Here is a 12,736-nt window from a genome sequence, read left to right as displayed (position 1 = left end):
GATATCTCAGCAACATTTAGTTTTTTGATCCATGAATGTGGTGTATCTCTGCATTTATTTTTGTCTTCCTTAATTTCTTTCAGCAACATTTATTTATTTAAAATTTTATTTCTTTTTTCAGCATAATAAAGCACCAAGCAATCAGTAATATAAGTTTCATGTAGAGGTCTTCACATCTTTTGTTAAATTTATCCCTAAGTATTTTATATTTTTATGCTTTTTTTTTTTTTTTTTTTTTGAGACAGAGTCTTGCTCTGTCGCCTAGGCTGGAGTGCAGTGGTACAATGTTGGCTCACTGCAACCTCCACCTCCTGGGTTCAAGCGATTCTTGTGCCTCAGCATCCCAAGTAGCTGGGATTACAGATGCCCACCACCACGCCCAGCTAATTTTTGTATTTTTAGTAGAGACAGGGTTTTGCCATATTGGCCAGGCTGGTCTCGAACTCCTGACCTCAAGTGATCCTCTTGCCTTGGCCTCCCAAAGTGCTGGGTCTACAGGTGTGATCCACTGCACCTGGCCTGTTTTTACATTTTAGTTTGAAATAATTTTAGATTTACAGAAGCATTACCAAGACAGTACAAAAAATTCCCATATATACTTTTCCCAGCTTTGTCTATGTTAAGATTTTACATAATTATGGTATACTTACTAAGAAATTAGCATTGGTAAAATACTATAACAGAAGTACAGTCTTTATTCAGATTTCCTCAGTTTTTCCATTAATGTCATTGTTGTTGTTGTTGTCGTTCTTCCAGGATCCAAGCCAGAATCCCACATTACATTTACTCGCCATATCTCCCAGGTGTCCCCCTAACTGTTGACAGTTCCTCAATTCTCTATGTTTCATGACCTTGACATTTTTGAAGCTTACAAGTCAGGCATTTTGTAGCATGTCCCTCAACTTGTTTTTTTTCCGGTGTGTTTTCAAATGAGGGTGTGGATTTTGGGGAAGAACACCACAGAGGTGATTGCTCTTGTCATCATGTCATTGCAGGGGGTATGTGATATTGATATGTCTTATTCATGGCGATGTTAGCCAGACCTCTGAGTTAAGATGGTGTCTTCTCCACTGTAAAAACAGCTATCTTCATATTCTATCTGTTAGAAGTGAGTCACTAAGTCCAGTTCACACTCAAGGAGATGGAAATGAAGCTGCACCTCCTGCCCCACAGAGCTTATTCTAGCACTCCCTCATTGCTTAGTTGTGATTGCCTTCCTTCCTTCCCTTTCTTTCTTTTTCTTTTTTCATACAGAGTCTCACTCTGTCGTCCAGGCTGGAGTGCAGTGGCATGATCTTGGCTCACTGCAACCTCTGCCTCCCGGTTTCAAGTGATTCTCCTGCCTCAGCTTCCTGAGTAGCTGGGACTACAGGCGTGTGCCACCATGCCTGGCTAATTTTTGTATTTTTAGTAGAGACGGGTTTTCACCATGTTGGCCAGGCTGGTCTCGAACTCCTGACCTCAGGTGATCCACCTGCCTTGGCCTCCCAAAGTGCTGGGATCACAGGTGTGAGCCACCACGCCTGGTCAGTTGTGACTTCTTTCTTAAGCAGAGAGAATTCTTGCTCTCATTATCTATAGCATATTTACCTATTTGTTCAAACTCTGTGTACATGTAAAATGGTCTCAGAATTCCTAACTTACACCCTTGTCAAAACCAACTTTACTAGCTAGCATACAGTGTTTGTGTATAGTTCTTTTTGTCTTTAGCCGTACGGTATCTAGTAAAAACACCACTACACAAAGTTATTTAGGTCACCTCATTCTCTCTCCACATTCTTCAGTTTCATTCCGATTTATAATACAAATGTATCCCCAAGCTATCCCTAAAAATTTCATGTTTTGTGATGTGATTTTAAATATTTTAAAAAGTAATTTCTAGTTGTTTGTTGCTTGCATATAGAAATAGAATTGACTTGTGACTGGGCGTGGTCACAATAGCCTAGCTAATTTTTGAATTTTTATTGGAGATGGGGTTTCACCATGTTAGCCAGGATGGTCTCAATCTCTTGACCTTGTGATCTATCTGCCTCAGCCTCCCCAAGTGCTGGAATTACAGGCATGAACCACTGGGCCTGGCCTGGCTAATTTTTGTATATATATTTTTTTTGAGATTCCCGAGTAGCTGGGACTACAGGTGCCCGCCACCACACCCAGCTAATTTTTTGTTTTGGTAGAGATGGGGTTTCACTGTGGTCTCGATCTCCTGACCTTGTGATCCGCCTGCCTTGGCCTCCCAAAGTGCTGGGATTACACGCACGAGCCACTGCACCTGGCCTAATTTTTGTATTTTTAATAGAGATGGGGTTTCACCATGTCAATCAGGCTGGTTTCGAACTCCTGACCTTGAGATACACCTGCCTCAGCCTCCCAAAGTGCTGGGATCACAGGTGTGAGCCACCGCACCCAGCCTGAGGCTAGGATTTCTAATACAGTGTTGAATAGAAGTGAGATTGGATATTCTTGGTGTGCTTTGAAGGTAGAGCTGACAGGATTTCCTCAAGGACTGGAGTGTTAGTGATTATTATGAACATCAAACTTCTGTTGGAGAAAGAGTTGGTGCCCATGGAAGGGGCCTGAGGCTCCAGCTGGGGTGGTGGGGATGGTTTGTGGGGGAGCAGAGAGGTTCAGGGTGTTGTCAGGAGCCCCTGCTCGGCAGAGGTGAGACGTGGGTGAACAGGAGACTTTCCCATGTGTCTTCCTTCGTCTAGTTTGGGCTTGAACCTGAAGGAACTAACTGGACTCGATGTGATCTGGGGGAAGGAAGACAGGCTGAGACCTGTTTGGGGATCAACTCTGGAATAGGTCCTTGAGCACTCCTCTCTCCCTCAACCCCAGATTTCTGCTTTTGGGTCCCCCATCCAAAGCAGTTAAATAGGCAGGAAAGGTTCCTGGATTTGGAGTTAGGAGCCCTGGGTTGGAATCCTGGACTCTGTAAATGCAGCTTTATGACCTGAGAGGTGTCCCAGCCTCAGCTGCCCCCTCCGTGGGGGCCATGATAGAAAGACAGGGGAGTTGTGAGAATCCTCAATGCAACACCACCACCACCACCAACAGCCACACCTGTCTAACCTTAACCATGTGCCAGGCTCTGTTCTAAGCACTTTATTTTTGTTTATTTACTTAACTTCCCAAGTTTCTGTGAGATCGGTATTATTATTATCCTCATTTTACTGATGGAGTAAAGGACCCCAGGTCTCGTAAGTGGCGGTGGGGGCGCGTCTGAGTCTCGGCCTCTGCTGGAACTGCCTGTTGTGCTTTTGCTTGTGTGGCCTCCTCTGCTCAAGCATCTGCCCCTCCTGGAACTCTCCCCCGATGGTCTTCCCTACTCTCTAGCCCGCGCTAGCAGTGTCAGGCCCACTGCCCTGGGCTCCTACACACTCATCCTCTATGTTCCCTTCATATTAGGGGCTATGTCTTGCTCTGCCTCACACCCGCTGTGTCTAACCAGGGACTCAGCACCCACTGGGGCATCAGTGAATCTGTTTTGCCCTGAAAGGCACAGCTGGGCCAAAGCCTGGGGTCATCATGATGTAGACCCAACGGGCTCTGACCATACCCTTGGGGGTCACTTCAGAAGGCGTCCTCCAATGAGGCATTACTCTGGACAAAGCCCCGGCCCAAAGGCATTTGGGAGCCTGCTCCTCCCTCTGCGCCTCCACCAGCCGTCCCCGGGATGCTCCAGGAAGTGCTGTGCTTGACACACACCCCCATCCGCCACCTCCCAGAGAAGGGACCATTGTGTCCGAAGGGTTAACGAGGGATGCAAGGAAGGGGCTCTTTAGCCATGATGCCCTCTGACCTTTCATAAATCAGAGGGGCTGGGGGGCGAGGGGGCTGCTTGGCAGGACTTGGTGGGGTGGGGGCTTAGAAGCAGCTGCGCGCGACGTTGACATTGTTCCCACCATTCTAAGTGCAACAAATCCCTCTATTGTGTTCCTGGTTTATCTGGTTCCTCTTGTTTATGAGCAGGGCTCCTTTGGCAGTGGTTCCAGCCCTGGGCGGGTGGAAAGAGTGCTGGCACGCACCGTGGGGGGAGGGGGCGGGAGGGGGCCGCCGTCAATGCCCGCATTGTCCCCGCGCTTTTTGTTCCTACTGTAATGACATGTTGGGAGAGAGAGAGAGAGAGAGAGAAGGAAAAAAAAAAAAAAAATACAAGCTGGGGAGGGAAGAGGAGGGCAGAAAAGAAAGAGCAGAGCAAGGGCCTGGTGTGGATTGATGTCTGGGCCTGGGCGGATGTGCCGGCAGCTGGGCGGCCGGGCGAGATGGAGCCAGGCCGGGGTGCCGGGGGGCAGTGCAAGGGGCCAGCCAGCCCCCCACCCCAGCCTCTGCTGCCTGGCACCAGGTCCCCCCACCACCCTCCAGCCCTCCTGAGGCAGCTGTGGGGCCGTGCCTGAGCAGGGCAGGTGCCAGGGTCTGGGGTCCGCATCCTCATGTGCCCTGGCCTTGCTGTGCCACCCAAGGCCGCCTCTCTAGGTCTAGGTGCCCAAAGCCTGCAAAACTGGGGTGCTGGGGAAGAAAGGCTCTTCTGGGGTTTTTGGAAATGATGATGTGTCCTCCCCAGTCATGGGTCTGTGCGTCTGAGCTTGGGGTGGAATAGGGGACTCATACTAGGACAGAAAGCCCTGAACTGCCCCCAGAGTGACCGTGTTCAATGTCAGCTTGGCTCTGGGGGTCTGTCTGCCATCTGGGCCTGGTCCAGATGTGGGGGCAGGAGCTGAGAAGAACCTCAGTAGGGGAGGGTGGGCCCTGGTCCCACCTGGCTCTGCCAAGGGCTCCCAAGTTGTTCGCCATCTCTGGGCCTATGGGTCTCTCCCTCTTCAGCTAATGGGCTGTAGGGTCCTTCCAGATCTGGCAGTCTGTGCTGTATCTAGGACTATGTCCAGGTTTTAGGGAAGAGCCCAGAGCACCTGAATGGGTCATGTAATCTCATCAGCATCTCAGGGCTGGAGGGGCCCTCTGAGGCTGTGGCCTCTCCCTGCATCTTCCTGTAGGTCTCTCTGTAGCCCCAGCCAAGAAGTCACCCGCCCCCGCTGGCACAGCTCCAGTGACATGGAGCTCACTCCTCACATGGCTTGCTCTGTCCTTGCCCAGCCCAGGCTTTTGGGAAGTTCTTTCTGAACTCTGTCTCCCTGCAGCTTCTACCTTTTCGTTCCAGTTCTACTCATTGGAACCATATGGAACAAGTTAAGCGTCCCTGAGAATTGGTTTCCTCACCTGAAAATGGGCATGATTGTCCCTGCCCTCCTGCCACATAGCAGAGGCTATAATGTGGGCCCTATAATGTGGCCATAAGGTGGAACGTTATCCAGATCCTCCTGGGCTTCAGCTAGGAATTTCTGTCCTGGGAAACCCGTGGGGACCATCCCTCATATGACGGAGGGCAGAGTTTACGGAGAGGATTGGCTTAGAGTGAGGACTCAAGCTATAGCCAGGGCAAGACCTCAGGCTGTGATCGAAACCAGGGCTTGTCTGTGGCTGGGGTGAAAGTTCATCTGGGAGAGGGCAAAGGCTCAGTCTGAAGTCAAGATCAGGGCTTAGGCTTGAGCCAGGTTAAGGGTTCAGTGTAGGGTTAGGATCAGGGCTCAGTTTATAGACAGAGTCAGAGATAGGGTAGGTGTTCATTCTGGACTTAGGATAATGGTTCACTCTGGGGTCTGCAGGGTAAATATTCATTTTTTATTTCAGGATCAGAGTCCAGTTTGTGACCAAGAGCAAGGCTCATAAGTGTCATTTTAGATTTAGAATCAAGCTGAAGTGGGGGTCAGGGTCAGGGTCGGGCCTCAGGCTTAGGGTGGGGTCAAGGCCCCAGGCTATCACTGAGTTCTGATAGATAATCTCTAACTAGTGCCACGGCTCCATCTGGGGCTGGGCTGGGGTCAGGACTCCATCTGAGGCTGTGTTTTGACTGTGAGGTGGCCCAGGCTGGGCTGACTCCTGAATGTGCAGTTTTTGCATCTTCTCCCTGCTGAGAGTCCTCCAAAGTTTTCTATGGTAGACCCCAGTCTCTGGAAGTTATCACCAGAGCAGGCAGCACCAGGACGTGCCCATAGGTTCAGCAGCGGGGAGATGAAGCCAGATGCATGAGCATGTCCTCTCCCCAGGCAGCCCATGGGAGGAGGCCAGTGTGTGACACATGAGAGCCGGAGAGGCTGGGGTCAGATTGAGGGAAGAAGTTGGTCTCTGGAGGGCCAGGATGACTTGGGCACATGAAATCCCCCCTCTCCAGGGAGAACCAGGCCATTAGCCTCAGGATTTCCAAAAGATCTTGGGGATGCTTTGGGGCTGGGAAACATGGCTAACATGGAGAAGAGTAAGCCAGGGAGGGAGGGGGTGGAAGACATCGGACCAGGAGAGAAGGAGGTGTGGGGGCATCTGGCCCTTTCCCTGTGCACATGGCTGTGTGTCGGTGGACTGGGAAGGTGTACATGTGTGTGGGTATCTGTGTTGGAGTGATGGGGACTTCACACATGTTGGAGGCACAGTGTGGCTGTGGGCGGGGTCAGAGTAGGGGTAAGATGACACCCTCCACATCCCCCATTCCTAAGCTGCTGGTGCCGCTTCTTCAGCCCCCGGGCTTGACATTCCCCAAGGGTCCCGGCCATCCCCATGTGACTGGCATCTGTGCCCTGGGCAACCATCAGCTGAGACCCCGTGACCACTGCCCAGCAGCTGGAGACACTCCAGGAGCAGTCTGCCCTGGAGCAGTCCATGGCCTCACAAGGACCTCCTTGGGGATGGTTGGGGAGTGAGCCCCCCAGGTTACAGATGTGGTCATGACCCCATGGATCACACACCTCCCCTCCCTGATTCCCCAAGCACACCCTGAAAATGGCCAGGTTCACAGGAATCTGCCCAGGAAGTAGATCTACCCAAGGCAGAGAGAGGGAGGGGGGACACGGTGGTGGGGGCACCAGGGAAATCAGGCCATTGTCTGGGAGAAGGTGGCATTCCCTCCTCACATGGGCGGGGCCCACAGCAGTTCATGTCCTCACTGGCCTTTTAAGAAGTCTGGTGGGGCTGGGCGTGGTGGCTTACGCCTGTGCCCTCCCAGCACTTTGGGAGGCAGAGACAGGTAGATCACCTGAGGTCAGGAGTTTGAGACCAGCCTGACCAACATGGAGAAACCCCATCTCTACTAAAAATACAAAATTAGCGGGGCGTGGTGGCACATCCCTGTAATCCCAGCTACTTGGGAGACTGAGGCAGGAGACTCACTTGAACCCAGGAGGCAGAGGTTGCAGTGAACCAAGATCATGCCATTGCACTCCAGCCTGGGCAACAAGAGCGAAACTCTGTCTCAAACAAAACAAACAAACAAACACACAAAAAACCCCAGAAGTCCAGGTGGGCTAGGCGTGGTGGCTAACACCTGTAATCCTGGCACTTTGGAAGGCTGAGGTGGGAGGATTGCTTGAGTCCAAGAGTTCGAGATCAGCCTGGGCAACACAGCGAGACCTTGTCTCTGGTATATATACATATATTTATATATGTATACACATACATGTACATATATATACATATATATACACACACATATTTAACAAAAGTATTTTAGATGGAGTCTCACATTGTCTCTCAGGCTGGAGTGCAGTGGTGCAACCTTGCCTCACTGCAACTTCCTCCTCCCCGTTTCAAGCAATTCTCCTCCCTCAGCTTCCTGAGTAGCTGGGATTACAGGTGTGCACCACCATGCCTGGCTAATTTTTTTTTTTTTTTTCTTTTGTAGTTTTAGTAGGAACGGCTTTTCACCATGTTGGCCAGGCTGCTCTCAAACTCCTGACCTCAAGTGATCTGCCCACCTCGGCCTCCCAAAATGCTGGGATTACAGGAGTAAGCCACCGTGCCCAGCCTCTACTAAAAATTAAAAGAAAATTTAACTAAGCATGGTGACGCACACCTGTAGTCCCAGCTACTTGGGAGGCTGAGGTGGGAGGCTCGCTTGAGCCCAGGGGATCAAGACTGCAGTGAGCTATGATCATGCCACTGCACTCTAGCCTGGGCAACAGAGTGAGACTGTCTAAAAAAAAAAAAACCAAAACACAAAGAAGTTGGGTGGGATCAGGTTTCCTGCCACCTTTTCCCCTCCACCTCCACCCGCTCTCATTGCCACGGTTTTCTTGGTTCTTCTCTGCTGTAACCATTCAGGGTCAGTTGCACATTCACTTACTTGCAATCAGGGTCATGATCGGGTATCAGGGCTAGGAGGGACCTGAGAGGCCTCCCAGTCCCACACTTGTGTGTGCTGCCTGGTGTGAGGCTCTTAGCGGTTATTCCTGTCCCTTTGCTCACGGCCCGTAGAGGCTGGGCCTCTACTGTGTACCAGGCTCTCAGCAGAGCATCCAGGGCACAGAGGAGAGTCCTACGTGGACCTGTCCTGGGGTGCACACCGCTTCTGAGGGGAAGACAGCCAGCAAAGGAAGGCCCAGGCTAAGGGAGTGCCTGGTTGGGGAAGGCACCAGGAAAGGCTTCCTGGAGTTGCCGACCTTGAACCAAGGCTCATAGGTGAGGAGGAATTGGCCAGGCAGGGTGTGTATGTGTTGAGGTTGGTGAGAGTGGCCCAGAACTTGCTGATAGAGAGGGAACTTGGCCATGGGGCTGCCTTTGCCAAGTTCTTCCTTGTGGTTTGATAAGAAAAACTCTGGTGGGTAATAGCATCTGTCTCCTGGGGGTGAAGTGAGAATGACAGAATCTCATGTCTCCCATCTGTTAAATGAGGCCACAAGACTTCAGTACTCCAATGGTCTAAGCAGCTGTCTCTGACCTTTTTCTTCTTTGAGTCCAGGCTGGAGTACAGTGACGCAATCACGGCTGTCTGCAGCCTCAACCTCCCAGGCTCAGGTGATCCTCTTGTCTCAGCCTCTCAAGTAGCTGGGATTACAGGCACACGCCACCACGTCCAGTTAATTTTTATATTTTTAATAGAGATGCGGTTTCGGGCCAAGGCAGGCAGATCACTTGAGGTCAGGAGTTCGAGATCAGCCTGGCCAACATGGTGAAACTCCATCTCTACTAAAAATACAAAAATTAGCCAGGCATGGTGGTGGGCACCTGTAATCCCAGCTACTCGGGAGGTTGAGGCAGGAGGATCACTTGAACCCGGGGTACAGTGAGCTGAGATCATGCCACTGCATTCCAGCCTGGGTGACAGAGGGAGACTCTGTCTCAAAAAAAAAAAAAAAAAATTCATTTGGCGCCTGAGTTTGGATAGTATGAATCAGATGCATTCGAGTATTGAAGCCATTATTGAATATATTTGGGTCCTGAGTTTTGGATAGCGGAGTATATCTCACAGAATTTCTAAGAATCTGGCTGGGTACGGTGGCTCACGCCTGTAATCCCAGAATTTTGGGATGCCGAGGCGGGCGGATCACCTGAGGTCAGGAGTTCGAGACCAGCCTGACCAACATGGTGAAAACCCATCTCTACTAAAAATACAAAATTAGCCGGGTGTGGTGCCACATGCCTGTAGTCCCAGCTACTCAGGAGGCTGAGGCGGGAGAATTGCTTGAACCCGGGAGGCAGAGGTTGCAGTGAGCCGAGATTGTGCCACTACACTCCAGCCAGGGCAACAAGAGTGAAACGCTGTCTCAAAAAAAAAAAAAAAAAAAAAAAAATCCATTTAGTTTCTAAGTAAGATCTCAAGGCATTATCTGTTTATTTCTAAGTTATGTACATGTTCTACTATGCTCAACATGCACAAAGTAGAAGTTTTAAAATAATGAGAGTAAACTTAAGAAATAAGTGGGCCAGATGAGGTGGCTCATGCCTGTAATCCCAGCAGTTTGGGAGACTGAGGCAGGAGAATCACTTGAGGCCAGGAGTTCAAGACCAGCTTGGCCAACATAGCGAAACCCCGTCTCTACTAAAAATACAAGAAATTAGCTGGGTGTGGTGGTATCCCAGCTACTTGGGAGGCTAAGGCAGGAGGATAGCTTGAACCTGGGGTGCAGAGGCTGCAGTGAGCCGAGATCGTGCCATCGCACTCCAGCCTGGGCAGCAAGAGCAAGACTCTGTCTCTGAAGAAACAAACAGACAAACAAACAAACAAACAAACAGAAATAAGCACTGAGATTCTCCTTCTGTGCCCCACTGGGTAATTTTATGTTCCCCTTGGGGTGTCCCAGCCATCTCCGAAGACTCCTGGGCTGTGATAGGGACTTGGGGGATGGTGCCTCCAGAGTGGTTTTCCCAGATGGCAGTGGGGTCTGGCAGGGGACCTAGTCATAGAAGGCATTTGTTTATCAGCACACGTCACTGTGCACCCGTCTCACCTACACCGGCGCTGGGACGCTGGGGAGAAGAGATCCGGCATCTGCTCGAAGGATGTCAGTGATATCTGCTTGTCTTCTATTATCAACAGGCTACAAGGCCTGAAAACTATTTCTTAAAATCTATGAAAAGGTCTTCCTCATAAAACTGTGCAGGACTGGTGCTTTTTTTTTTTTCCCAATAAGTTTGTGTGTGTGGTAAAATACATGTAGCCTAAAATTTCCCATATTAATTATATTATTAAGTGTACAGTTTTGTGGCACTGGGTGCATTCATATTGTGGTACAACCATTACCACCATCCATCCACAGAACTTTTTGGTCTTCCTAGACTGAAACTCTATGCCCATTAAACACTAACTCCCTTACCTCCAGCCCCTGGAGATCCCCATTCTACTTTCTGTCTCTATGATTTTTTTTTTTTTTCTTTTTGGGATGGAGTCTTGCTGTGTCGCCCAGGCTGGAATGCAGAGGCACGATCTCAGCTCACTGCAACCTCTGCCTCCCGGGTTCAAGTGATTCCCCTGCCTCAGCCTCTCAAGTAACTGGGATTGCAGGTGTGCACCACCATGCCTGGCTAATTTTTTTTTTTTTTTTTTTGAGACAGATTCTCACTCTGTTGCCCAGGCTGGCGTGCAATGGTGTGATCTCAGCTCACTGCAACCTCCTCCTCCCAGGTTCCAGCGATTCTCTTGCCTCAGCCTCCCGAGTAGCTGAGATTACAGGTGCCCGCCACCATGCCCGGCTAATTTTTTGTATTTTTAGTAGAGATGGGGTTTCACCATGTTGGCCAGGCTGGTCTCGAACTCCTGACCTCTGGTGATCCATCTGCCTTGGCTTCCCAAAGTGCTGGGATTACAGGCCTGAGCCACCGCGCCTGGCCCTGTCTCTGTGATTTTGACTACTCTAGGGACCTCAGAAAAATGAAATCATATAATATTTGTTCTTTCATATCTAGTTTATTTCACTCAGCATAATGTCTTCAAGTTTCATCTATGTTATGGCATGGGTCAGAATTTCCTTCCTTTTTATGGCTGAATAATAAATGATATGGATATAGCACATTTTGTTTATTCATTTGTCGATGGGCATTTAGGTTGTTTCTACTTTGGGCTATTACGAATGATGCTGCTATGAACACGTGTGGTCAGATTATCTGTTTGAGTCCCTGCTTTCAATTCCTGGTGCCTTTTATAGAGCAAATTCTTTGGCAAGTTTTCCTTGGTTTTGGGACTTAGGGATCACGGTTTTGTAAGTTACAGCATGCTGAGAGGACTGTAACATGTTTGTGGGAACACAAGACATTATGGGGGTGCAGGAGGGCAGGGGCAGGGACAAACGTGGGAAGGACCAATACTTGGTGCAGACTGAGAACACCCCAGGCAGACCAGGTCTAGGAGATGGGGGTGCAATCCATGCAGGTGCGGAGGGTCAAGGGAAGGTGGTGCATCTGAAGGCGTGATTTGAGAGGATGATTTGGTCTGGCCAAAGTGCAGGGAACCAAGGAGGCTGGCAGTGGGAGAGGACTGGGCAGAGTGGCGCAGAGACTCTGCCTGCTCCTGCAGGGTAGACAGGACCCTGGAGGGGTCGTGCAGGATGCTGTGGACCATGCATCGGAGTCCATGGAGGGAAGAGGACCTGGAGGGAAGAGGAAGCCATGGAGATTCTTAGTAGTAGAGAGGAGGGTCTTGCTTCACCTCAGGGGCTGGCTCAACCATTGGTGCCACCTTGCACCAGGGATGCCTGGAATGTCAGGGAAGCCAGGTGGAGCTGAGGCCTCCACCCCACAGCAGGTTTCTCCTTTCTTGGCATCTCTGGGCCTCTTGGAGGTCCCTTCTGTCTCCTGGTGTCCTGGTCCCCCTAGGCAGCTTGGCCTCTTCATATATTTGACCATTTCAAGGCTTAGCTCAGTCCCCCTCCCAAGAGGTGTTCCCAAATGTGGTCCCTTCACAGTGACACAGGTGCACTCACTTGCTCACACACACACAGGCACTCATGTACTCCAACAAACACACACAGATGCACTTGCAATCACAGCACTCATGCACATACACACATGCAATTATATGCACAATCACAACACACACGTACACACACACACAGTCATACACAATCGTAATACACATGCATACACATGCCCACAACTCACAGATACACATGTGCACACACTGATTCATACACACACGTACTCAAAGACACAATCACAAACACACGTTCACACTCACAGCCCCAACATTCACACATTTCCTGACAGCCCCTCCTTGTTTCCCTGCCCACGCCCTTCTCCCATCTCTCTCATTTCTAGACTTCTCTGGAGGCTGGAATACATAGTGCTGAGACCCTCCTGGGCACTGGCCCACAGCCTAGGCTCTTTCAGCATCTCCTCCCGCTGACTACTCCCAACAGTCCTGCTGGGTGGATATCATCACCCCATTGTACAGATGCACAAACTGAGCCCAGGTTGC

At 50.3% G+C, this 12,736-nt stretch overlaps 2 protein-coding genes across 2 annotated transcripts in view; both read left to right on the top strand.

The window, feature by feature from the left end:
* POLR2F (RNA polymerase II, I and III subunit F) overlaps positions 1–12,736 on the top strand; it is a 242,822-nt gene that overhangs the window by 213,782 nt on the left and 16,304 nt on the right. The gene's annotated exons all lie outside the window — the stretch shown is intronic.
* The window catches only part of CBY1 (chibby family member 1, beta catenin antagonist), a 628,117-nt gene continuing 625,544 nt past the window's right edge, over positions 10,164–12,736 (top strand). The window contains exon 1 of the mRNA XM_050806379.1: positions 10,164–10,168. The gene's annotated coding sequence lies outside the window, so the exon portion shown is untranslated. The remainder of the gene's footprint in view (positions 10,169–12,736) is intronic.

The sequence above is a fragment of the Macaca thibetana genome, chromosome 10 (genome assembly GCF_024542745.1).
Source record: "Macaca thibetana thibetana isolate TM-01 chromosome 10, ASM2454274v1, whole genome shotgun sequence".
Lineage (NCBI taxonomy): Eukaryota > Metazoa > Chordata > Mammalia > Primates > Cercopithecidae > Macaca > Macaca thibetana.
Note: the sequence above shows the minus strand (reverse complement) of the source record. Positions and strands in the feature narration are given on the sequence as shown.